The sequence below is a fragment of the Mus musculus genome, chromosome X (assembly GCF_000001635.26).
Source record: "Mus musculus strain C57BL/6J chromosome X, GRCm38.p6 C57BL/6J".
NCBI lineage: Eukaryota > Metazoa > Chordata > Mammalia > Rodentia > Muridae > Mus > Mus musculus.
In genome coordinates, this window is record NC_000086.7 from 52,403,470 (window position 1) to 52,428,234 (window position 24,765).

At 39.8% G+C, this 24,765-nt stretch overlaps 1 protein-coding gene and 1 non-coding gene across 2 annotated transcripts in view; both read right to left on the reverse strand.

Moving 5' to 3' along the window:
• Positions 1 to 24,765, reverse strand: part of Gpc3 (glypican 3) — a 341,549-nt gene that overhangs the window by 131,044 nt on the left and 185,740 nt on the right. The gene's annotated exons all lie outside the window — the stretch shown is intronic.
• Positions 18,938 to 19,046, reverse strand: Mir717 (microRNA 717). The gene has a single exon (NR_030497.1). It is a non-coding gene; the product is annotated as a microRNA 717 (primary transcript).

Consider the following 24,765-nt stretch of genomic DNA (forward strand, 5'->3'; position numbering starts at 1 on the left):
TGTAGCACTGTCTGGCTGTCATCATTATAACCTTCAGTTTATCTGTGTGGAAATGCATACATCTGTAGTTTATTTTTCAATAATACTGGATTTCTAAAACGTATCTGTAACACATTACTATAGAGGCTCATGCCTTTATTCTGAGCACCTAGGTGGCAGAAGCAGGTAGATCTCTCTGATTTCAAAGTGAGTTTGGCCTACAAAGAAAGTTGTAAGACAACCATGGTTACATATTGAGTTCCTTTATCCAAAAAAAAAGTTGTCATAGAAGAGAGGAATATATTGATTACAATTATAATTAAGAAACAAAGTTATGGGGGTGAGTGATGTAGGTCCACAGTAGACCACTATTCTAGTATGAATAACTAGGTTTGATCATCAGAATACAGGATGTATGGAGACGGGAGACAGAGAGAACATGAAGTTCACTGGGTAGGGAGGAGGGGGAGGGACTAGGGAGAGTTGTAGGATGGGAAAGAATATGATCAAAATACATTGTATTCGATTCTCAAAGAATAAACACATATATTAAAATACAAGTAATTGAAGTTATTATGTTTTCTATAAGAAAACATTTAAGAACGGTATTACCTTCCAAGCTAAGCTGTAGGGGTATCTTGAATTCAATCATTCTCAGTTTAAAGAAAATGGAATTCAATATGTAAAATAAATGTTATGAGCTTTCTAAAAGTCAAAACTGTTCACTGTTTTCAAAGTAGAGTTGTAAAAGTCAATGAAATATCTGAAATGATAACTCACTGTGTTATATTTGCCAGAACAGTGTACACAACAGGGGAAAAACTAATAAAACTCAGCAGGGTTCACACTGCTCCATGCCAGCTCAGGAAAAAGTCAGTAGATGAAGTCTTGCTGCTTTTGAAGGAGAGAGAGAGAGACTAAAGTCTGAACTGCAAATGTAAAAATGAAGCAAATATATTCTCCACAGAGTGTACTTTCACCCTGCAAATGAATGAACCCGCAAACGTGGGCTGCGGTTACTATTTTGTTGCTATTTATTTGTTTACAGCAGTAATTGATCTTCCAAGGTCTATTATATGAAATCTTCATGTGCGTGTTGGGGTGGGGAGGATAAGGCACTACTAGTATTGAAGTATCCAAAAGCACTGAAACGGGTTTAAGATTCAGAGTTCCCTCAAATGATTCTGCAATGACAGCATGCAAGCTCTAGGGTGGGGGATGGGTAAAGTAATGGCACTGTAGCTTGTGTAAAGGTGGTGACATGAAACTGCAAGTCACTGTAGTTTTACTGCCAACCACTATCCTTAAAAAATAGCCAGTCTCACTTAAGAATACAATTGAACAGGCAGTAAAACTCAATTGACCCTTGACTATATGTCTTTTTGAATACTACATGCATAATGAAATGGGATGTATATTCAATGTACTCCCATCACATACTGAGGTATGATAGTCAACCGGAGGCAACGTACATGTACCATTGAGTTATGATATGAACTAAAGATTCATGTTGTGGAACACTGTTTTTAGTTGGAAGGCTGGCACACAGAATGTCTTCAACTTGAATACTGGCAGGCATTTCCTCAGAACTGAATGTGCAAGCCCCTCCCTTTAAGGAAAGCACTTGCCAGCGTTTCCAGCCAGTGATCACATGGAAGCAAAAGCTGCATGCTATAGCCAGATCCATAAGAGAACATGTTCATTATATAAATTAATATAGAACACAAACTGGTAACAGAAAGAAGGTAAAAGTTAAAAGCGAAAGAAATAAATAAGGTATAAAGCATTTAGAAAAACAGTTTGCAAAATGAGAGCTACAAATTCTATTTGACCAGTAAGTATATTAATGGTATGCGCATTGAATGTGCCAATCAAAAGGTAGAGATGAATCCTCTGAATCCAAAACAACATGGTATAAGTCTATATTTTTACAAAGAGATACAATTTGCATTGAAAGTAAAAAGACAGGGAAAGATTCAAGCATTACCATCTGTAAGCAAATAGCTGTGGTAATATAAAATAAGATACTCTTCAGACAGACGGAAGTTATTAGGAGAGACAACAAAAGATTAAAGTGTCAACTCATCCAAAAGATAACGCAAGCGTATATGTACTGGAGCTAAGTTATGTGAAGGAAAACTGTTAAATTTTAAGGGAGAAAGAGTCAATTCAACAGTAATATTTAGTTTTCCATTATCTCCTTAAATAATGGATGGAGTAACCAAGCAGAAAAGCAACAAGGAAATGGAAGAACAAAATTCTAAGGAGATCACACAGACATCTACAGCACACAACAAAACCTACTATTGAGTACATGTGAGGTATTCTTTAAATACTTATTATATTTGTATAGATGTATTGTTTGGATGCACATCTGCACACTGCTTACATGTCTAGTGCCCAAGAAGACCAGCAGAGGATATTGGATTCCCTGGACTGAGGCTCCACATGGTTGTGAGCCTCCAAGTTGAATCTACAGCTACTGCATGTAGCTGCTCTCTTCCTGGTACCATCAACACAGCATTGCTGCTCCATCATGCTCACCTCAGGCACTGAAATGACCTGAAACCTCTGAAATCATCAGCAAAATTAGACAACTCCTCCCTTTAGGTTGTTCGTGTGTTTGGTCACAGTGACAAAAAGCTAACTAACACACATTATATATAACAATGAACTCAAAGTCAGTATCAACTCACATTTAATTGTTCAAAATCTCTATCAAAACTGTGGGAGGACACATAGATCTAAATTTTTGTAGTCTTAAATCTGGCACTATTTCCTTATCGATGGCAACTAAGGGGAGGAGGGTAGAGGACAGATCAAGTGGATGTATGCAAATTAAAGACTTTTATGCTTCAAATTGTTCAAGTAAGAAAATGAAAAGACAATCTACAATCATAATTTAAAATCATTTATCTGATAAGGGTCTATTGCTCTGATTATATAGAGAGCTCTTGTAACCCAACAATAAAATAACAATAATACACACATGGCCACTGTCTGATGAAGCCCTTTACTGTTTGTCTCTTCCCTGGTACAAATTCTGCGCCTGTGCTTCATTTTTATAACTTCTTACTTTTCATGAGCTTGTTCAAATTATACACAATTTAGACTCGAGTCTGATTTGAAAGTTTCTAGAAATCCATGGCATATAAAATTAGAGCAGAGTACTGTGTAATCTTACAGACAACCTTATCACCAAACTCCGTAACATTTCTGCCTTCCCAGACTACAAGGGCATCACCACAGAGTCCAGGATGTCAGGACCAGTCAACTTTGCTTCTTATTTTCTTCACTGCAAGTAAATTCTTACTGGCTGAAGGAATACAAAATGATGAATTAAGAGGGAAAATGTTAAAACACACCTTAGATCATTTTCATAATCTTTTTGTAAGGAAATAATAAAAACCTACTGTATTCAACCACACACCATTCCTAAGATTGTATGAATGGCAGTGCACCTGATAGGCAGCAGTGCTGTTGCAAGATTGTTCTGATTGTGACTTCAGTCACACTGATTAGCCACTGTCCATCTAAATGAAGACATCCTTGCTGACCAATACCTTGGGCCTTTGCTGATTGCCCTCCACAGCAGATAGACCTTCACTGATTGGTTTTAGCCAAAGTTCTAATCAGAACCACTTGTGAGATAAGTTCTGAAAAGAACATGATTGAAAGGAGTGAGAAAATCAGGTGAATTGAGCAGCATTGTGACCTCGGAACAGAAATAGCTCTGAGAGACTCCTCTCCTGCAGATCCCTCTGCGTCATCTTAGGCATGTCCCTCTGTGACCGAGCACTGGACATTCCTATCATTACAGCTCTGCTTCTCTACGTGTGCTATTTTCACTCTCCAATTTCTTCTTCCGATGAGCTCCTTAAATGTCAGTCATGATTCCTCATACCCAAGACTTACTTCTCTCTTTGCCCAGTCTCTTAATGAGGGGATACCATCATGAAACCTTGTCATTTAACCCAAGTAGTTACATAACTTCAGCTGTGCTGCATGAGTTTTCACACGGGGACAGAGGACCAATGTTTTTCAATAGTGTAACTACTGGCAAGGCACATGTGTTCCTGTAAACTTAACACCCGCATGTGCTCCTATAAACAACCTTCATGAAACTCGCTGGTTCACATATATACACAAAATCACAGGGGACTAGAAAGGGGAAGAGTTGAGCAGAAAAAAGGTATTAATGGAAGCAGGAAGAGAACAAGATATGTGAATAAGGACAGTGAACATGATCAAAATATATTACTCATATGTATGAAAACATCATAGTGGCACCTATCATTATAGATAATTGATATAAGTTAACAGAACAGAATATAAAAAGTAGGGCCTGTTTTATTTTTAATTTCTAGAAGAATGATGGCGCCTTTGTGTGAAATGTACCTTATGAGTCGCAAACTTGAACCAAGTTAATTACTATTCTTTTTGAAGTACAGAATTAAGAGCATAGCTACAGGGTGAGATTACAATCTTCTAGGGGCACTCCCAGCTCTCTAGGCCTCAGTTATGTCAGCCATACAGCAAAGAGGATTGGATCAAATGATCCCCTCCAACTGCAGCATCGTAAAATTCGATGGACCTCAGAGCAAAACTATAAAGGACTGGGAAGGAATTTCAAGTTACCCTTTCCCATCATCCTGCCATTTTTGTCTCTGGAGATATTTCAGCAGCCATAATAAAATGTGCGACACCCACACAGCGACCTAGTTCTCTGGGCTATAGTCTTAGAAAGGCTTCATAATTGAACATTTGGACATGAAAACCAGTATTGTAAAATAAGCAACTTGGAATCTATGCCTGGGGGAGGGGGATGAGAGGCCCCATCAGAGCAGTGGGGCTGCAATGTATTAGGAGAACACATCACCTCTGGAAGCTGGGTGAGATGTGAGATTCAGGCTGTACAGTCTTCTATTGATTTCAAATGATGGCCAGAATATTGCAGCTAGAAATAATGTCAGTGTGGCAACTTGCACAAATCATCTAGCCTTTTACACGAGAATTTTCTAAGCAAGTTTCTTCCCGAGGAAAGGTACATTCAATAAAGAAGCAAATCCTTCCGATAGCATCATGTAGGGGTTGCTTGCACCAAACAAGTGCCCTTGGTTAGGAAAGATTGATAGGCACAGTTAGCATGGTTTCATGGGTTAGATGGCATTGCAAAGGCCCGTTTGGGTTAGGGACACATGAAACCCACTGCTCCACTTGCAGAATCAAATTACTTCATTTTGAAGTCAATTTATAGGGAATGAGCACAAGGCATCAAAGACATGGGTTTGGAGGAGGACAAGTGTGACAAAGAAATGAATTACTGTGAACATACCTAAAGAAGAGAGGGAGAAAAAGTGATGCTTGCCTACACATAGCTGGTGTTAATATTCTTCCAGCTTTTCCAAGGAGTTGGTCTCCAGTCTTTTATCACAAGGAAGAGAAAGAAAATGAGATTCTCACCATTTACTGAAAGGGCACCAGTACTACTGTTGGTAATGCTGCCACAGAGAACAAGTAACCCACACACCAGAAGTCCTACAGTCACAAGGAAAAGACAGCTTGATGATTAGCCTCCTTTGTATTGACTTTTCTTTAACAACTTTTGATTAACTGACAAAGCATCACATCTCTCTTGCTAGAAACATGAAATCACATGCATCTGGCACCAAAAGAGGGGGACTAAAGCCAGACACATGAGCGCTCTATCCATTCAGTTTTATTAAAACCTCACTGCATGGTGCTAAGAGACATAATAAAAGCTGTCTTTTTCTAATAAAGGCGATCTCTTCATTCTCTGTTTTCTTATCTAGGCTTCACTAATATATAAAACGGTATCTGACTCACGTCTTGCCACCCAACTGGAGCTAATAACATACATGAATCAGAGAATGGATGGTTTTGATTTGAACATTTGCCAGTATGGTAACAAAAGAACACAGTAGCATTCAGGTTATTACTGCTATGCAAAAGGACACTGGGTAGGGCCCCTTAGGACACTGTTTCAAATATCAACTCCAGGCTAGGGAATCCAAATTAATGAGTCATCATAAACATTCAAAAAGCAAGGAATTCAATAAAGATCGTAAAGACATACAAAAGAAGAAACAATGTATGTCAGCAAGGAATTAGTATTCAGTCATCTAGATCATGTCATAAAAATATCCCTCATATAAATGTCGAGAAAGTGAACCAGGTTGGGAAGAACTCTCTGGAGTGTGTGTGTGTGTGTGTGTGTGTGTGTGTGTGTGTGTGTGTGTGTGTGTGTGTGTGTTTTCTGTATTGCCTAGTCATTCACTTTCCTAACCTACTCATCTGATATACAATCCCCAATCCCTCCATCATCTTGTGTATAGATATCTCTCTCTCTCTCTCTCTTTCTCTCTCTCTCTCTCTCTCTCTCTCTCTCTCTCTCTCTCTCTCTCAGGCTGCCACATGCCTGTCATCTCTCTACCTTCCTACTTTTGATTCTCTGTGTTCAAATACAGCTTCTTTCCCCAAGCCCTCTACCTCCATGTTCATGGATCTTTCTGCTGGCTCCCACCATACATCCAAAGAAGACACATTCTACCTGGATGGGCTTGTACTTTACCACTGTGCTAGGTACGCACACGTTCTCCTTGTCAGAGTCTCCCTCCACACCTAGCCTCCTTATCTCCTGATCTCTGTATTTATTGCCTTCATAGCTAAAATGTATACTGGTGGAGTTTTTCCTAGGTTAAATACTTGGAAATGTGGACAGGCAGCAAGGTGTCTAACTTAAGCTCCAGAAAGATTGCTGTTTGGTCTCACTTCTCCTGCTTCTTGTTAAAGAGGAAGAATTACGTTGTTCCTCCAATTCTCTGCATCTCATCCAGAAAAGTGGGGCGGGGGGTGGGGAGAGCAGCTCTGCTCTATGAGGCTAAGGTGAAGGTTACATGAAAGAACACAGAAATGCTAGGAATGAAGCCACCTAGAAAAGACACTTAATAAGCAGCCATTGCTTTTCACGGTCTCTTCTTTTTACTACATCCTATCCTGTAACTTACTAAAATCATTAGGGCACTTCTTAACTAACTCTCTCCCAACTATTTGATGTCGTGGCTGTCTCATGACTCCTCTACTCTATCTGAACTTCTCATTTCCTTGTTGTTGAAACAATGGGATTATACTAAGGATTTCTAAGGGTCTTGAAAGGAACGTTGTAACCAATAGCCTGGGTTCTAGTGGTTCCCAGGGGCCCAGTGCTGAAAGTATTACTTCTTCTTAGAAACAGTATGTTTTCTAACATTTCTTAAGGGCATTTTGCTTTGTACTTATTTGTTTTCTGATCAGAGGGCAATGCATGAGAAATAGTTTAAAAAAAGACATTTGCCATTTCAATGAAAATCTCTACAAAGAAAATCCTTATTCCTACAGTCTAGTGAAGCCTTGGCCTTTAGATTAAAAACATGAAAGTGACATATGGTGCCTTCCCATCCCCAGAGAAGAACGCCTTCTAGGTTCTATTTATTGGCTTCTGAAAGTTTTATTGCGTTTCCACTTTGATTCCTGCAACCTCTCCTAAAGGCAAAGGAAAAGTGTGAGGTTGCCTCCAGTTCTCCCCACATGCAAACAGTGGCCCGTGGGGCAATAGAGATCCCTTTGGCTTCACTTCCTGGACAAACAAACATCTGTTGCTAGAGACAAACCACTTAGTAGCAGCTTTTCCTGTCCAATGAAATGGGAATCATCTGTCTTCCATTGTGCATTTTCCTTGAGGGACAGAGATGGAGAAGAAGAGAGAGGAAGAAAAAAAGCAATGAAAGGAGGGTGGAGGCAGAGAAAAAGAAGAGTACTAGAAGGGGCTATTTAAATAGGAAACATAAGTAATTTCCTTCCAGGATATACTACCCTCAAGTGTACACCAGAACTCATTATATGAATCTCTGCTACTGACAATGAGTGAGTTTATTCAAAACCATCTCCAGAGAAAGGCATGTGCCATTTGTCTAGGAAACACAAGGTCCTGAGTTTGCCTCTAAGCACCCCCTGCACCCCTGTCTTGCTCCACTCAGTGAGTTTGTCCAAATCTATCCCAAGTACCTTAAAGCCTATGAAACAATTTAGTCATCTCTTTGAATTAACATCTTTCTTAGCAATGTTTATCAAAAATAATGATTGGCTATAGCCTGGTTTTTAAAATTGTGAATGCATCCCGAGACAATAAGCACATTTTCCTGTGGAAGCTGGCAATTAGCTATTTGTAGGCAATTTATGCTTAACTAGAACCTGAGACTCGAAGGGCAATACATTGAAAAACTCCACATTAGCTCTTCTACAGGGCTTTCATGAGAGCTTTTAAAGAAAACAGTACTCATAAAACTCAAGTAGGAAAATTATTAATGATGCTCAGGTCTCTTAATGAGTTCTACACTCCACTAATAGCAATCTAAAAGCAGTGATACATTTTTATAGAATTGGTTTCATTAGAACCAGGTTTTACTTTTTGTCTTGATTTTCTATAACTAGTCTAGGCCCTACCAAACATTCAAATCCCTTCTCCTCAAACTCCCTCTGTATGTACAAGGCAGGTTCAGTGAGAGTTGGCTGATCTTTCCAGCCATGCTGGGGACTTCTTGCTGCCAAAGTAGCTGGAGAAAAGGCAACATTTTTTTTTTAAAGGAAAAAAAAAAAAAGAAAGAAAGCCTTTCTTTCCAGAGTTCATGTAAGTTCCAGGACCTGGGTGGCTTAAGATATATTATCAGGGCTATTGAATGGGCCCTGAATCAGAGAAAGAAAACCTTCTTCCAGTATTATTCCCCAGTTTCTAGTCAAGCCCTAAGGTTCTGTTGTCTTCCAACACCCGCTATGTATTTCTTAAAGACCCTTTGCTTGTTGTTGTGGTGAACAACTCCCCTAGGACACCTTTTCTGACCTTCTCAAGTGTGGTTGGGTAATGCCCATTGCTGTCTATGTTGCTGTAATATTGTGCATTGACCGATTTCTCTTTTGGTCACTGTATCCCTCACTAGATTAGAAAGTCTTTTTGAGAACAGGTGTTGGCCGCTTCTATTATAGAGATCCATAATACTTGGTACAGAACGTATTAAGATACTCACTGAATATCTGTGTGAAATTGTGACCTTGATAACATTGGCTCATCCACTTAGCCAAGTATTTGCTACTAGAGGAAAAACCCTTATCAAATGAAATCTGTTCTCTGAAAGTAACTAGGTAACAAAAGAATGTTCATACACACTGTCAAACACTTAAGAAAACCACTTAAATGTTCATTTCTATCTATATTTTAAGCATTCATTTAATTAACACTGACACTTTGAAAGTCTCAGAAATAATCACGATCATTAGTGTCAGCCTGACAAAGGTATGAAGAAAGTTTCTATAACATCACCCAAACTGCTTTCACAAGACTGTCTAGGAATAAATAGCTCACTGTGAAATTTATGTCTTTCTTTATATATTAATCAATGATACAGTGGAACTCTAACAAGGATAAAAGTGTTCTCTGATTTCCATTATAAAGATAGACTCAATCAAGCAGCCTACCAGCGTACCAATGCAGGTCATTCAATAATTCAATTGTACTAATGACTATGGCATGCATGCAAACAAGAGAATGTAACAGGCTGAGACACCAAACCTGGGAAAATGCTCTCTAAAAAATAACAACAGTGACTCACATCATGCATTTTCAAAAGCCCTTGCAGCATGCATTGCAAATGAAATGGAATCTATTCCTCACGACCCAACAGATAGCTTTTATTCTTGCTTATCCATTACATGTAAATTACGCCTGCTGACCTTTAATTGACTGTAACTGAAACACATTTTGAGCAACAGTTTTTCATTGCTATGCTTAGATGTGTGCACAAGTTGGAAGAGGGAGAGAGCAGACTGTTACAACAGTTTCTATTCACCACTGCTATCGTGAATAGTACCACCACATCTTTGCCTCAATTGCGTATTTATACTTGATTCTCTCCTCATCAAATATTTCTCAGGCAACACAGATGCAAAACTATCTTGGCATGAAATTTCATCCTCTGCCTATTTTATTTCTGTTCTTCACAGAAAAATACTCATAATGCCCAGTGTGCTGAAATCTATAGTAATGATGTGCCTATTGTGATCTCTGGGAATTCTACAATCAGAACACAAAGCAAATCAGGAAGTAACTTCAGACGCCAGCTTGAATATTTTAGGTAGAAGGAGACAGAATCATTGAAAGAGATGGGTGATACAGCGCAAACAATACTGGACTGATGGGCAGAAGCCAGAGATTTTTGCCCTGGTTTGCCTTAAACTGATACATCTTTAGCAAACACCTTTCTTCTGATCATATGCTTCAGTTTCCTCATCATAAAAGTGAAGAAACAAGGCTAGATCTTTAGAGATCTTTCCAAAATCTCTCTCTGATTTAAATGTAAGAGGAAGAAGACCACTTGAAGAAAAATAAGAAAAAAATACTTTACACTTTAATAGCAGGTAAGAAAAAAAGAACGATCAAGAGAATGGGATAGGCTGCAGGACCAGACAGGAGAAAATGGAGTTGATAACAGAAAGAAAAACAGAAACACACAAAAGTCCCAGCTTAAGGCCAGCATTTCCCTCTGGAGTGCCTAGAAGGCATCCTTGGGAATTGGGAAGTGCTTCCTGGAGCATCTCTGATGGAAAAGAACTGGAGCTTACAAAAATGCCACGAGACAGACCAGAAAAGCAAAGTTCTGAGTCTGTTATCAGTGTCTTATTTTATGGACACCTGTATATATTTCAGGCTGTACTATTATCTATATTTATACACTGAAGTGTTTCACAATCCCCTGTAAGTTGATTTCTCATTTGTCCAATTAGCCAAGCAGTACAAAGCAAACATCTTGAAGTAGTTATAGATCTTTCCTTTGATCCAAGAACTCACAGATGCTACATAGGTACCTACTTTGTATTTGTTTTTTGTTTTCTGTCTTTCCAACAGGAACAGAAAGTTTTGGACTCCCTTTGCATAGTTCCCCATGTTTTAGCTCTCACCTTCCTAGACTGTTGGCTGTTTTCCCACCGTTAACCAATTAAATCTCCTTCCTCTGGCTTGAAAAGATAAAACAAGGAAATGTCTTTCCTGTCTGTTAAGCCTTCCTGGCTGCCGGACTGATAGATTTGTTTTCTTTTTATCCACTAGCTGCTTTCATTTGGCAGAGTAAAGCTCCCAAATAGACATCCTCACTTGCAGCCTCTTGAAATTTGCATTTTATCTTGAATATTACATTTAATGAGTCTTTCTTTTCCCCTTTTGCATTCTCTCTTCAACGTTCAAGATGAAGAACCAGGAGAGCTGGCTATGTTGGGTGTTGGTGATGATTCCGGTTGTTTCTTGGCACTGGGAGGTCTAACTCCTGTAGCAAAAGATGTTTGTGAGGAATGAAAGGGGGAACAGAGACATGATAGAGCTTCGGGGAAACCTGCAGGTTCAGGGACCCAGACAAGAATCTCTGAAACTAACACTAGACCAAGAATCTAATCACCTAATCTGGGCAAGAGGTGAGGAGCCTCTGAAATTTCTACGACAGGCCTATGGAATTATCAGAGGGGGAGCTGAATCCATAGGCACCAGGAAAGTCAGACAGTAATGGGTGAGAATGTAATTTAGGAATGGAAAAGGGAGTCAAGAGCAAAACAGAAAGTCAGAGATCGCGACTGGTACACACGGGCTGCTCGAAATAGAGCAGTTATGGGATTGAGGGAAAAAGAAAATGCAAAACTTAGATGAAAGAACAAGTGACAATTCTTTAAACAGTAAAGGCATATATATATAATATGCATGTACATAAATTTATGTAACAACAATTAATGAAAAATGGGTCATGAATTTGAAAGAGAGCAAGGAGAAGTATATGAGAGGGTTTGGAGGGAGCAATCAGAAGGAGGAAATGGTGCAATGTATTATAATCTCAAAAAAAGGAATTTTAACAAATGAAGGTAAGGCTAATGAATTTTCAAGTGATAAGAAACATTTAATCAATTTTATGATGAGTCCAATAAGAAAAATTAATAAAGGGAGATATCAGAGAACATATGCAGATGACTGCACTGGTCTCATTGTCTTCCAGCATTCAACATCCCCCCCCCCCAAATGAAAAAGAATAGGCCATTTAGGAGGAGGAGGTCTTTACACAGTCAGTATCACCCACAGTGGCTCAGACTGCTCTTGTTTCTGTATCTTCCTACTTTTCTCCTCATCCTTTGCTTTATTTTTTCTTTGACAGGGATCAACCTGAGATTTACAGCATCAAAACTTTTACATTTTAATTGTGGGAGAGGCATGGTTTCTTTCTGTCCTATATTTCAATGTATCCACGGGTGGGGTGGGGTAGAGAATCCGGTATCTAATCTTTCTTTTTATCAGAGAATAGAATGGTAACCCAAACCCCAAAAGTCAGAAAAGTAATAAAAGGGGAAAAGAATGCAAGCAGAGTGGCTAAGAACAGACATTTTAGCAATAGAATAAAAGCTTAGCATTGAAACCAAGAGGATATCAATAAATTATCCCAGAGATATATAATAGACATCTATTCATTTTTATACCAACCTAAGTTTAATCATCATTTAACAGTGGTACCCAGTAAAAAGCAATTTAGCGTTATAATACATAAATAACACTCCCAAATCAAAGGAGCCATAAACACAGCTTGAGTCCTCCCCCTATTCTTGAAGATTTCAGCAATAAGCCACAGCAAAAGATGAATGTTAAACAACAGACTAATGGACCAACAAACAATCCCCATTAGGGATCCAGGTACATTTTGCTGCCCTTTTCTCATCAGTCCTCTGGGAAGACCTATGTGAGCATCCAGCAAATTTGTAGATGGTCCAGTTGGTCTGCTTGGTTGGGAATTGACCTTAACATTTGGGAAAACATGGTTGCCCTTCTTGGTAGGGGTTAGGCAGGTATAGGAAGAGCCCTATAGCTACAGAAGCTAAAGATATTTGTTTTAAAGACACATCAAGCTCTAAATGTAGCAAGTAGTGAAAATTTAAGTCTTTAGGAAACCTGTGGAGAACCTGGGCAAGCATCTTTATCTGAAAGAACAATAGTAACATTAGGAAAAGAATCCAGAAATACTTCTACAGGTCAATTGGTTTATCATCCCCAAACAGATTCTTGATATTTATATTGATACCTTCCAGCAAAAGAACTTTACCTTTGGAACTCAGTAAATATGGTACTGGTACTATGGGGACCCAAAAGAAGAATATTCCACCATGCAAAGGAACACATAGGGAGAAAAGACTGCTTTGATTCACAGTAGGTAAAGTGAATCATATATTACATTTAAGAGGTTTCCCATTGCCTTTAAGTGCAAGGCATTTTTGTCAGTGTTTTTATTCTTAATGTATATATGAAACAATTAAAGTTTGTGGAGATTAAACATATTCAGGGATGCAAAGACTTCTCTCTGTAACTCCTGAAGCTCAAGCTATTCCTTCCAAGTCATATACACTTTTCTTACTGTACTCCATGCAAGGACAAACTGAGTGTATGCCTTTATTAGGTATAGCCTCCTTTTGCTATTTCAAAACCTTCAACCTACATGCAACTATGGACTGGGAGGAGAATTAGCCTCTCCTATAGATAAGTTTCCATACAGACTGTCCAGTGCAGAGTGCTCAGCCTTGAAACCATATACTCACAAACAACAAAATGGATATGTGAGTGAGTGAGTGAGTGTGTGAGTGAGTGAGTGTGTGTGTGTGTGTGTGTGTGTGTGTGTGTGGTTGTGTGTGCATGCGTGTGTGTAATAAATAAGAGGCTATCAACTTGAGAGTAGGGGCATGGGAGGAGTTTGACAGAGGGTAACTGGGAAAGGAGGAAAGGACGGGGGAAATGATGTAATTCTATTTCAGAAATCAATTTTAAAAAATGAAGCTTTGTTGTAATTTCTCATTCCTGGTATCTCACACAGTCTCTGGCCAATAATAACCAGAGCTGTGACAGTTCTGAATGGAGCCTTTCAGAATAGAGAGCACTTTGAGTCACATATTAATTTTTCTTAATCAGAGCATTACAGATTCAGGAGAAATGGCGAGGGAGGAAATAGACTTTCAAGCTTGATAAACACAGATGTGTGAGGGAAAGAGTTCCTCCAGTGTGTTCATTTGCCCTCTGAGATCCAAGGAAGGTTGACATCATTTTCAGAGGAGCGGGCTACCTAGCATGGATTCTCCAGTTCCTGTCAGGATTGATAACACCAATTGTTAATCAGACCGAGGGCCCTAGTTTAGGCTCCTAGTATTTTGTCTAAAGGACATCATGTCTAGAAAACTTGTAAAGATTGCTTAAAAATGATTTTAAAATGCTCACAACTAAAAAGAAGTCAGCTAGGAGGTCATTATAGACAAGTTACCCATTCATTTTACAATAAGGACGTGTTCAGGGGGAATGAGCAGTTGAATCCCTCCAAAACCCACCTAATAGGCGACTCCTTCCACATTTGGAAAAAGATAATTTCAAGGTTTAGTGCAAAATAAGAAAGCCACAGAGCTTCATATTTCACCATGGATATTTTAACAGAAAGGGAGAGAACATAGCTGCTATATACCTTTAAAGCATTAAGGAAAAAAAAAAAAAAACCCAAGCTCGTCAAGAACAGATTCTGTTTTAAAAAGGTAAATTAAAAAGGCGACAATCCCAGGGGAAGCCTGAGCTCTAAGCAGACTTTGAAAAATCTAATTAGGATTAATTAATACAAAAATGAGGAAGAGAAGTGAGGCCCATTGGAAGTTCCCATGCAATTCTCAAGGCCGTATGTAGAAAACAGGATGAATAATAACTGAGAAAGTTGGCAGGAAGGAATAGACCCTGAGCAATTTCTGGCTTCCCTTCCTTCCTTCTTCCCACTAACAGAGTCAGTGCACAACCAAGGCCTAGCCCTTACCATATATTTTACAACGGGTTCTCGCCAGAGGTGAGGGATGTACCTTGGGGACTCCTGCTGTACATAGAAGCTGAAGCAGCTGTACAGCTAGCACCTACTTCCAAGTCTCTTTACCTCTGTCCTTTTACCAGGAAAATGGCAATCACCATAATCCTCCTCTTCTCGTGATTACCATAAACCAAAGGAGACCATCCATGGATAGAGCTTCGATCTCCATGAAGCATACAACACGTTCTAATAATCGTTGTCTCCTCCTCATCCCTCCTGCCCTGTCCACATTCTTCTTTCTTGCACACATTCCGAACTAGAAACTAAGAAGTTGCTTTTTAAAAGACCATGGCAGTACAAGACTGAGCTCCTATGTAAAAACTCTGATTTCTGATCTGACATTTCTCATAGTAGGAGACTTAAGACATAAGGTGCAGGATACCACTCAGCTGATTCTCCATACAACTGGATGCCATTGGCTGAGAGCCACCTTACTTCCGTTTTTAGAAGTTTTTTTTTTTTCTGGCAAAAAAGAATTTCTCAAGAGACGTAGATTGTTTTTCTTTGTTTCTTTTTCTTTTCTTTTCTTTTTTGGGTATGTATTGTATATGGGTTTATTAGAGCCATAACTCCAACAACAGGTTATTTTGAAGAATAAAGTAGTTAACACTTGAGATTGTTTTTCAATAGAACAAATGTACTAGTATACTAGCAGAAGCAGAAATAGGGTCCCCTTTAAACACAGGACAGGGACTGAATGAATGAGTTGCGAGTACGATATAATCCTAAAAGAGGGTGAGAAGGGATGGGCTCAGACTAGGGCTTAGCTGGAGATATGGGGAGAACAATGCACACTGCATCCTCTTTCAGAAACACTGTGCTCGTGGGATCTGACCGCTCCTAGTTTCCTGGGAGAATAATAAGGGAAATTCGCATCTACAACTGAGAAATGTGTATATGTTGACAACTTGATTTCTGCACCAAATCAAAGTCCCCTTCAGCTCTGCCACATGAGATTTGATGATAAATAAAATTTACAGCGCAGGCTTGAGTTTAAAAAGAGCACCCTACCTACTAACTGTGAAAGAAAAGCAAGAAGAACTTCAAAAATCGTATCTATGCATGTGTCTGCGTGTGTATACGTATGTTTCCTTTTGAAAAAGAGATAGCACATTAACTTCAAGCAGGGCTGGGGCTGCATATTTTATAGGGTTTATTTGTTCTACACAACTTTGATAGGCTCTATTTGTAGCTGAAAATACAAACATACTGATTACAATCATTCTTCCCTCCATTTAGAACAAAATTAATTATCTGCAAAAAGCAGAAAGGCTTAGATAGACTCTGAGTCGGTAAATGATAATAGACAGCACCCAAATATAATGACTCTGCTTCCTATTTTATCTGGTTCAGGCATTCTGAGTGGAATGAATAGGCAAACTTAATTCGCTTTCTGAATATTCTTCAGAAAGGAACTAAATTGGGTAATAAGGGGGCAGCATTGGCTCTTTCCTTCCCCCACCTCAGACCCCACAGAAAGCAGGAAAACAGCATTGCGGAATCATGCACATCCCAAAGGGACATTGTTGAAAGGATATGATGAAATCTGTACTTTCACAGAAACAAAACTCACTTGTTTTACCCCATTGATAGCTACCCCCACAACACACACACACACACAACACAGAAGAACAGAAAACAGGAAGGACCACAGCACTGCTCAGCACTCAGCCAGGCTGGGCTGCTGAGAAGGACGAGGTTGCACTTGGTCTCCAGAAGGCCGCAGCACACTGGATGATTCTGCTGCAGACTCACCTCCTGTTGGCTCTGTAGCTTTTTTTTTTTTTTTTTTTTTTTAACTGAAGCATTGCAATTGCTCACTCCCTTAAGGAAATGACTCATCTACTGTCCTACCTGTTTAAAACCAGCTTCCAGGATGGCCAGAATTGTTCAGTTTTCCAATTTTGAGGGTGGGGGTGGGGGGATGAGGCTTGCCTTTTGGAGAAGAGAGTTAAGGTAGAAAGAACTTTGGCCTGAATACCTGAGCAAGATAGCAAAAAACGCACAGACCTAAGAGGTTAATGGGCCAAGGTACCTTGTGTAGGGGATGGGGTGGGGGGGCATCATTAGTGAATGACTGGCACTCCATTTGCCAAGACAGACTTTAACTCCAGGCAAAGGAAAAGGCATAGCAGAGGAACCACACTGTGAATTCTGAGGCTTTTCGGCTTTTGTAATGAATAAATATCCAGAGGCTATTCTGCTTTCATAATGTAAAGGCTGCTTTCACCAGCCTCTGACTCCCTGAGCAGCCAGCATTTGAAATAGGCAGTTTGTACTCATTCATTGTCACCCTGGGAGCACATGGGTCCTTATAATGTTGGGCCATGGGGGTATCTTTCTTAACTTCTGCTCTCTTGGGCAAAGGGCCTTGAATTATCCACCCTTACTGAATATCCTTTGAGAATAAATCCGTTCTCCCTGTCACTACCAGGAGACATGGATAAGTGTCAGCTAACTACCCTGTGGTTATCACATCTGCCACCTTTTAAGTGCAATAAAAGAAATAACTTCCCCAGCTTGTGTAGCAATAGAAAACTTATAACACTGTATCCTCAAAAAACAGGATAGGAAAAGATAACTGCAGAGAGAGAGAGAGAGAGAGGGAGAGAGAGAGAGAGAGAGAGAGAGAGAGAGAGAGAGAGAGAGAGAGGGAGAGAGAGAGAGAGAGAGCTGGAAGATCAAAGCAATAGAGTTTTACTGCTAATGAGAAGCAACAATATCAAGTGCTCCTTTAGAAAGGTTTTGTATTCTCTGAATGGCTAACACTGTCACTAGTTTAGGTGTTTGTGTGTACCTTTGGCTATGCTCCAACAGGCAGCACATAAGCTGCCTTATGGCTAACCAGACAAAGTTGAACTAGTTGTTCTTTAGTTTCTATCTCCTTGGTTTGATCCTCCAAAGGCATCAAGAACTTTTGAGGGTCTTGTCATCATCCAAAGGTAGCAATAAATGGAAACATTGACCACTGTTTGCTGCAAACTATCTCTTCCAAGTATCTTTATGTAGTGTCTGTGTAGCTTGGATGCTACAGTGTCTCCACTCAGAGAAGTGAGCACTAGCAGTGATGGGAAATAAGTTACCCAGGTTCAATGTTGAGAATCTAGCCATTAGACCAAGAGATCACGCTCTTGCTTGGTTTTATTCTTGTAGTGCTAAGGATACATTTGAGTTCTCTAGGCTGAAAATGCTCTCTAGTAAAGCACCGCATTGCATTTGCAGGTGTTATCCAGCCCTCTCTGCCTTGCCCCATGGCAACTGAGGCTAGGGAATTAGACACAAATGCTGATCCTCTGGTTACCGCCATTGCTGTGAGAAATCAATGGTTCTGCCCTTAACTCATGCCTTTAACTGGCTTCCGTAAAATGGCAGTTGACCGACGTATTAGCTTGTAACTGAGGAGAAATCCCAGACTTTCCACAGTTGTTGAGAGCATATTCTCATCTTATCAGTTCATTGATCATGGAAAAGAGATTTAGAAACATATTCCCGAAGACAGCACGAAAGAGCAACTCTCATCATCACGCTGTCCCTCACCTAGGTGAAGGCAAACAATGCTAGATTTGCAGAGAGCCTATTTTATTGCCTAAAGTAATGTAAAATCTGCATGGTTACATCAGGATGAAACATTCAAAAGCTTTCTTCATATGATTAGTTTTGGAAAGTTCCTGTGAAATTAACACTCAATAGCGTCAATTCTTCCTTGTAGTCAGTCTTTCAATAATTAGGTCATCTATGTTTAACCTTTCTCAGGCTGAGACAGTAGGACCATATGTTCAGTGCCAGTCTGTGAAAGAATCCTCAAAACAGAACAAGAGACCAAATCACCACCTTTGTCCGATAGCAACCACTAACACTATTTTTATTGTGAATGTTAAAAAAAAAAAGATGACAGAATGTAAATTTTCTGTCATGTCTGAAACGAACCTCATTTGAATAATATTGCTTATTGCAGTTTCCGATGCTGGCCTGCAGACACTAATGAGGTACTGAGATAGTTGCTGGATTTATCACTTCTGAATCCCTTCGGAACGGAGAGCAGCTTCTATGAATTCAGAGAAGGTATCTCTGTCTGAGACTGAAAAATGACGGTACAGTGATAGCGGACAAGGAGAGAAGCTCGGACAAACTGACATCTGAGAAATGGCCTCAGCCTTCAAAGGCAGAGACGAAAGGTAAGGCTAATCTTGGAAATTCTGATGACTTACAGTCACTCACACAGACAGCAAAATGCACGAATTTGACAGTGAATTATTATTGCAGCTCAAAGGGAGAATCTGCCTCCAAGCTTCCTACCATCCATGATTAAATACTGACTGTATTGCTTCTTCAAACATTGTAGCCAAAGAAATGGGTGTGCCCAGATATTGGCATAGGTTAGGCTTTCAGTAGACAAAGTTACTACCTAAGGAAAGACCAAAGTAGACGTCTGAATATAATTCGATATTCAGGATAAATACCAGATAGCGTGAAAACTGTCTTTGAGGCTAGCTGGTGATTCAGCTCTGTGTCGGAGCAAACACTTAACATGCACAAGGCCCTGAGTTCCATCGCTGCAAAAACCAAGATGGCTCTCTGTTGTTCCAGTGGGTGGGGACTCAACAGTGCAAGTGGAATTTAATAGAGTTTTCAACATTGACAACACTAACAGGTAGAGCTTATACAAATATTCTCTTAGAAACTATTCTGTTCCTTTAAGTGTTAGGAATAGGAAAAGAGAAAAGGGGAAAAAAAACAACCTCATGTCTTTTAGTTCTTCATTGGGAAATAGTAGAGCAAGAGTCTCCATGGAGAGAGAATGAATTCAAAAATTGATTGTGCAGCTGGAAAAACAGTAGGGAGTAATACAGGATATTAAATAATATAATAAAAAACCAATTTAGGCTGTGTTTGGGGAACGAAGATTCTAGTGAATAGAGAATGGAAGTGTTTGAGAGAGCAATATAGAGTCATGGTAACAAGCAAGAACTTGGGAGTCAGACAGGCCCAGCTCTGAATCTGAGTTCTGAGACCTGCTGGCTTAGTGACCCCCTAAATGGAGCAAAAGAATCTTCTATGCTCAGCTTCCCTACCCTCTTGATGATGCTCAGTGTCCAGCACATGGCTTGCATGATGAAATGTGTAATAGACATTTGCAGAAACTCTTCCAGGGAGTTCCAAAGTGAGTCACAATGACAGAAGAAAGGGAGAAAGGGTGGTGATACAAAGAAATTTTGTACAACTTTCAGTGAAACGGTCTAAGTCAAGGTAGTAAAATTGTGGTCCAGGAAACCCTAACCCAGGGGCATGCTAAGGAGAGTCAGCAAAGTACACTAGCAAATATGGAAAAAGAAAACTGCCAGCAGCCAAGCAAGAGGGTAAGAGCGTGAACTTAATAGAGAGCAGGGTGGGTTAGGTGGGAGGAAAGGGAAGGGAGAAATGCTGTAATTAAATTACATTCTTGGAAATAAACAACAACAAAAGAGTATATGAGCAATTCTATTGTGGACTAAAGACAGTCAATGAGATTAGCTACAGAAAATTTTGGCAACTATTCTGGGAGAGGAATAAATGCCAGACATATAACAGATGAGTGAGTTGTACATGAAATACACATAATCTACATGTAGATATATGGTAATGGTAATCAAGGTGACTCTGAGACAAAAACTATAGATGTTTTAAATACGTTTTACAGGGGCTGTGAATGGTAGAGTGGTTGCCTAACATGTACACAAAGCTGGACTCCATTCTCTGTATTATGAAAAAAAAGAAGCCATGGTAATCAGCAGTGCTGAAAGTAAACACATTCTATATTTAGTTCGAGGTATAAAATGTGGAATTCAATAACATGCTGATCAAATTTTACCCAAGTACACTCAAAGGATCAGTGCTCACTTTGGGGTAAGATATGTAATCAATCCATTTGAAGATCGGATTGGAGCTATTATTATTAATACCTTTTGGAGGGAAATTTTCAGTACAGACATCTGCCTCCTCCACTTTTGGTTCCCTGGCCCATGTACATATGCATACAGGTATCTTTTATCATTTATTGGCATTTTTATTCAATTTATTTGCAATAAAATAATATCAGTCAATCATACTCTAAAATGAGTGTATGGAGCGGGGGTTATGGCTCTGTGATAGAACATTTTCTTGGCACATGTGATTCTTTGAGTTCATTCACCAGTAATAAAAGATAAAAGTATAAATGGACTGGAGAAAAAGCTCAGAGGTTAAGGGTACTTGGTGCTCTTTCAGAGGACCTTAGTTCTCTTAGTTCCCAGCACCTACATAAACACTTAACTCCAGCTCCAGGGGGTCCCATGTGTGTATCTTCCAAGGGGACCTGCATTCACATGCATATACATACACATGAACACACATATCCATTAAAAATAGTAAAAACAAATCTTTAAAAATTGTAAGGAAAAGTCATTATTCACTGGGCACTTTTAGCAGTTTGGACTGGGGCTTAGTGAGTACTTGCATTTTTCTAAACCTAACAATTCATTTAACATCTGATATGGCGGCCCCATTTTAGATACATATCATTCTACCTCTGTCAAACCTAGCCTACAGTATCTGGGTTATCCGCTTGCCAACTTCTCAATCTTCTTTTATCTTTCAAACAAGATAGCCAGATGTTCCTAAGGGGCCATCAGGATCAAGAAGGACACCATTGAAATGGCAAGTGACTCCATAGAGTTGTGTTATCAGAATCTCTGGGCTTGGACTCCAGCCATGTCAAACAAGTTCTCCCATTGACTTGGAGATGAGTCAATTTGAGGAGCTGAACATTTGCTACATTCAGGGGTGCTGTGAGTAATAAGACCCCAATATTTACCCACATGCCTTCACCTGGTAGTCTACAGGACTGAGAATCATTCTTGGAGGAACTAAAACACCAACAATCTATACTTACGAAAGTCTAAGATTGTCATACCTATGTAGAAGGCCAAACCCACCTTCAGGATGTGAGATGGATCATAGCAACCAACCCCCAACACAACTGGACAACATCCTTGTATGGACTCCTCATGCCATCCCTTATATAGCTCGTCAAGAAAGCTGCCCCACCCCCACAGCTCAGAAATGGCACGATGCTAAAGAGAAACCTCAGCCCAACTGACCCTAGGCAAGGTTCTACTGTGGGACAGTCCCATCTTGTTAACACAACGAAGTGAGGGTGCTCCTGCAGAATCTTGTTAACATTTAATTTTCAACCAGCTTTTGGTTTGAGGGATTCTGTCTGTGGGTTTGTCCACACGAACAGAGTGCTTCAGTCTGTCAAACCCATAGTTCTCCTCACCCTAATAAAGAGCCCTGCCTGCTTGTAGCTTGTACAGAGTGTGGTCTGGAGCACACCCAGCCAGTGATTCCCTAATCGCTACCAGGTGATGCAGACAACTTAGACTTGGTGATCATATAACAGCAACGAGGCAGCATACATATGCTTTCTGGCTTAGTTCAAGCATTCCCAGGGGATGGCAGACTTCACGCTCTCATAACTATATGGGAGCTGGGAGCAATCAGCCCCTTAATGGCCAAAACAGAAAGGGACTGCATCACTGAGCACCTCCTGACAGCCAAGGCCTTTCCTCCTGAACGATAATGACACAAAATGTACTCCCTCTACTGTATATTAGGTATGTGTGTGAGCACACGCTTATGTGTACACACACCTAAAATGTAGCTGGTCTGAAAGCCTGAAATAACCATGCAATTTATGTCTTTGCAAAATCCTAATGGTACTTTTACCATTAGGAAAGTCTGGAAGGATCTACTGGGGAACAGAGTGATATGGCAGAAAGAATATTAGATTGCAGCAGAAAAATATCTTGGATTCTGCTTCTGGCTCTTTTCTTAGCTAAAAAAACTTTGGATATGCCTCTGGAGACTTTATTTCTTCATTTTGAAATGGGATTAGACTAGCTCAATTTTCACACTGCCTTTCCAACATTCATATCACAGCAAAATGTTCATTATAGTGGAATTTATTCAGTTGCAGGTCCATCAACCAGTGAAACTGTGATATGTCAAGTCCTCAGAACTGTCTTGGGAGGCTATGGATCCCTAGCACCTGATAAAGTTCCTGCAGAAAGCAGATGTTGATAAATGTTCACTCAACAAACCTGCATGCCTAGACATCATAAAAACAGTGTGCACAGTTTTGTTTCCCAATTGTTTCTTCTCTTTTCTTTTGTTTTCTTCTCTCTTTGTTTGTTGTTGGAGACTGAGTCTAAGATTAGTCAGGACAGTCTATTCAAACTCTCAATCCTCGTGCCCTAGTCCTTGAGGACTAGGGGGATGTGTCACTTGCACACTCAAAACTTTATCTTTTTGTTTTTAAAAGTACTGGGGGAGGAAGATGCTACGTTAAAAAAATGTACGTGGATAACCTTTAAATACTCATACATCTTGCCATTAAAGTAGTCGTATTTTCCTCTTATTGTAGATATCCTCACGCCCTGATGCCTTTGGTTGGGGTGGGACTCACAGTGGACTCTTGATCAATGCTAGTGAATGAACATATGAATGCACTTACTTTTCATTTTTCTAGTTCTGTGCAATTTACTTTTGCATAAGACCCCAGAATATGGCCTCAAATTATAAAGCAGTCAAGGGAATAATTAGCCATCGAAGAACACCATCGTTAGATAGGGCATTTCTGTTCATTTTACTATAAAATATTTTCTCAGCAAATGGGTTTTAAATGGCCAACCCTGTGAATGGGGCAATTAGAGTAGCTCCGTAAGTGGCCATGCTGAGGGTTGTATCATTTCTGTCCTCCCTCCTAGTTTAATTCACCAAAGAAACCAATTACCCCTATCACTTGCACTTCCGAGTTTAAAGACAAGGCTAACTAGCCCATGCTGCTCTCAACATTCTGGTTAACTAATAGCTCAGACTACACAGCAATGTACTGGAGGGAAGTTAAGAGCAGGAGTCAGCAAGGCCAGCAAGGCCTGGGTTTGAATCACCACTCCTACCATAGAAAACTTTTGGAGATCTTGGAAAGTACTTACACTCTCTAATCTTCATCCCTCCTATATGCAATGGGTACACTACCGAGACCCATCTCATGGATGGATGAATATATATATATCGCATTGGAGATGTGAGCAGGAGCTCAACGATAGTAGTATATTGTACTGCTCTGGCATGTCTTCCTATGGAGCTGGAAGCTGTAGAGAATCATTGTCTTAAAAGAACATAGCTGGAAGCTCTTGGCTGTATGTTCTGTTCTACATCACAAGTGCTTTTCTCTTGTGGTTCTCTGACAGAATATCCTCCAAGCCAAGCAAGCTGCTACTGCACTTGCAAAACTGCCCTTCTCCCATTACAAATCCCATCAGGTGTAGACTGGTATAATTAAGGCTGCAAACATGAATGCGGAGAACAGATGCTTTTCTTATGTTCTCTTGTGGGTTTAGTCAGTAGACACTGACTCTCTTGTCTTTAAGTTGTATTTTGCATTCCCTTCAGAATGGCAATGTGATGTACGTGATGAAGACCACAGAGTGAAGTCAGAATAGAAGGTGATGATAATTAAATCAAAAATTCAATTTCCGAATCATGTCTCTTCTGCTAACTACAGAACTGGATGCCCCTGTGCAACATACAGTCCACTAAGCTTCAGTTTCCTTGTTTATAAGAGAGAGAGGAAATATTCCCATAAGGATCCTGATAACAACAATAACAGCTAATGTTTAATAAAGACTTACCATATACCACGCAGATGCTATATGTCTCAAATACAAGCTATTCTTCTTTCATGAACTCAAAACATAAAACTCATAAAGATAAAATTTGTTCCCAATACTCGGCAGCAAAGAAGTATGTG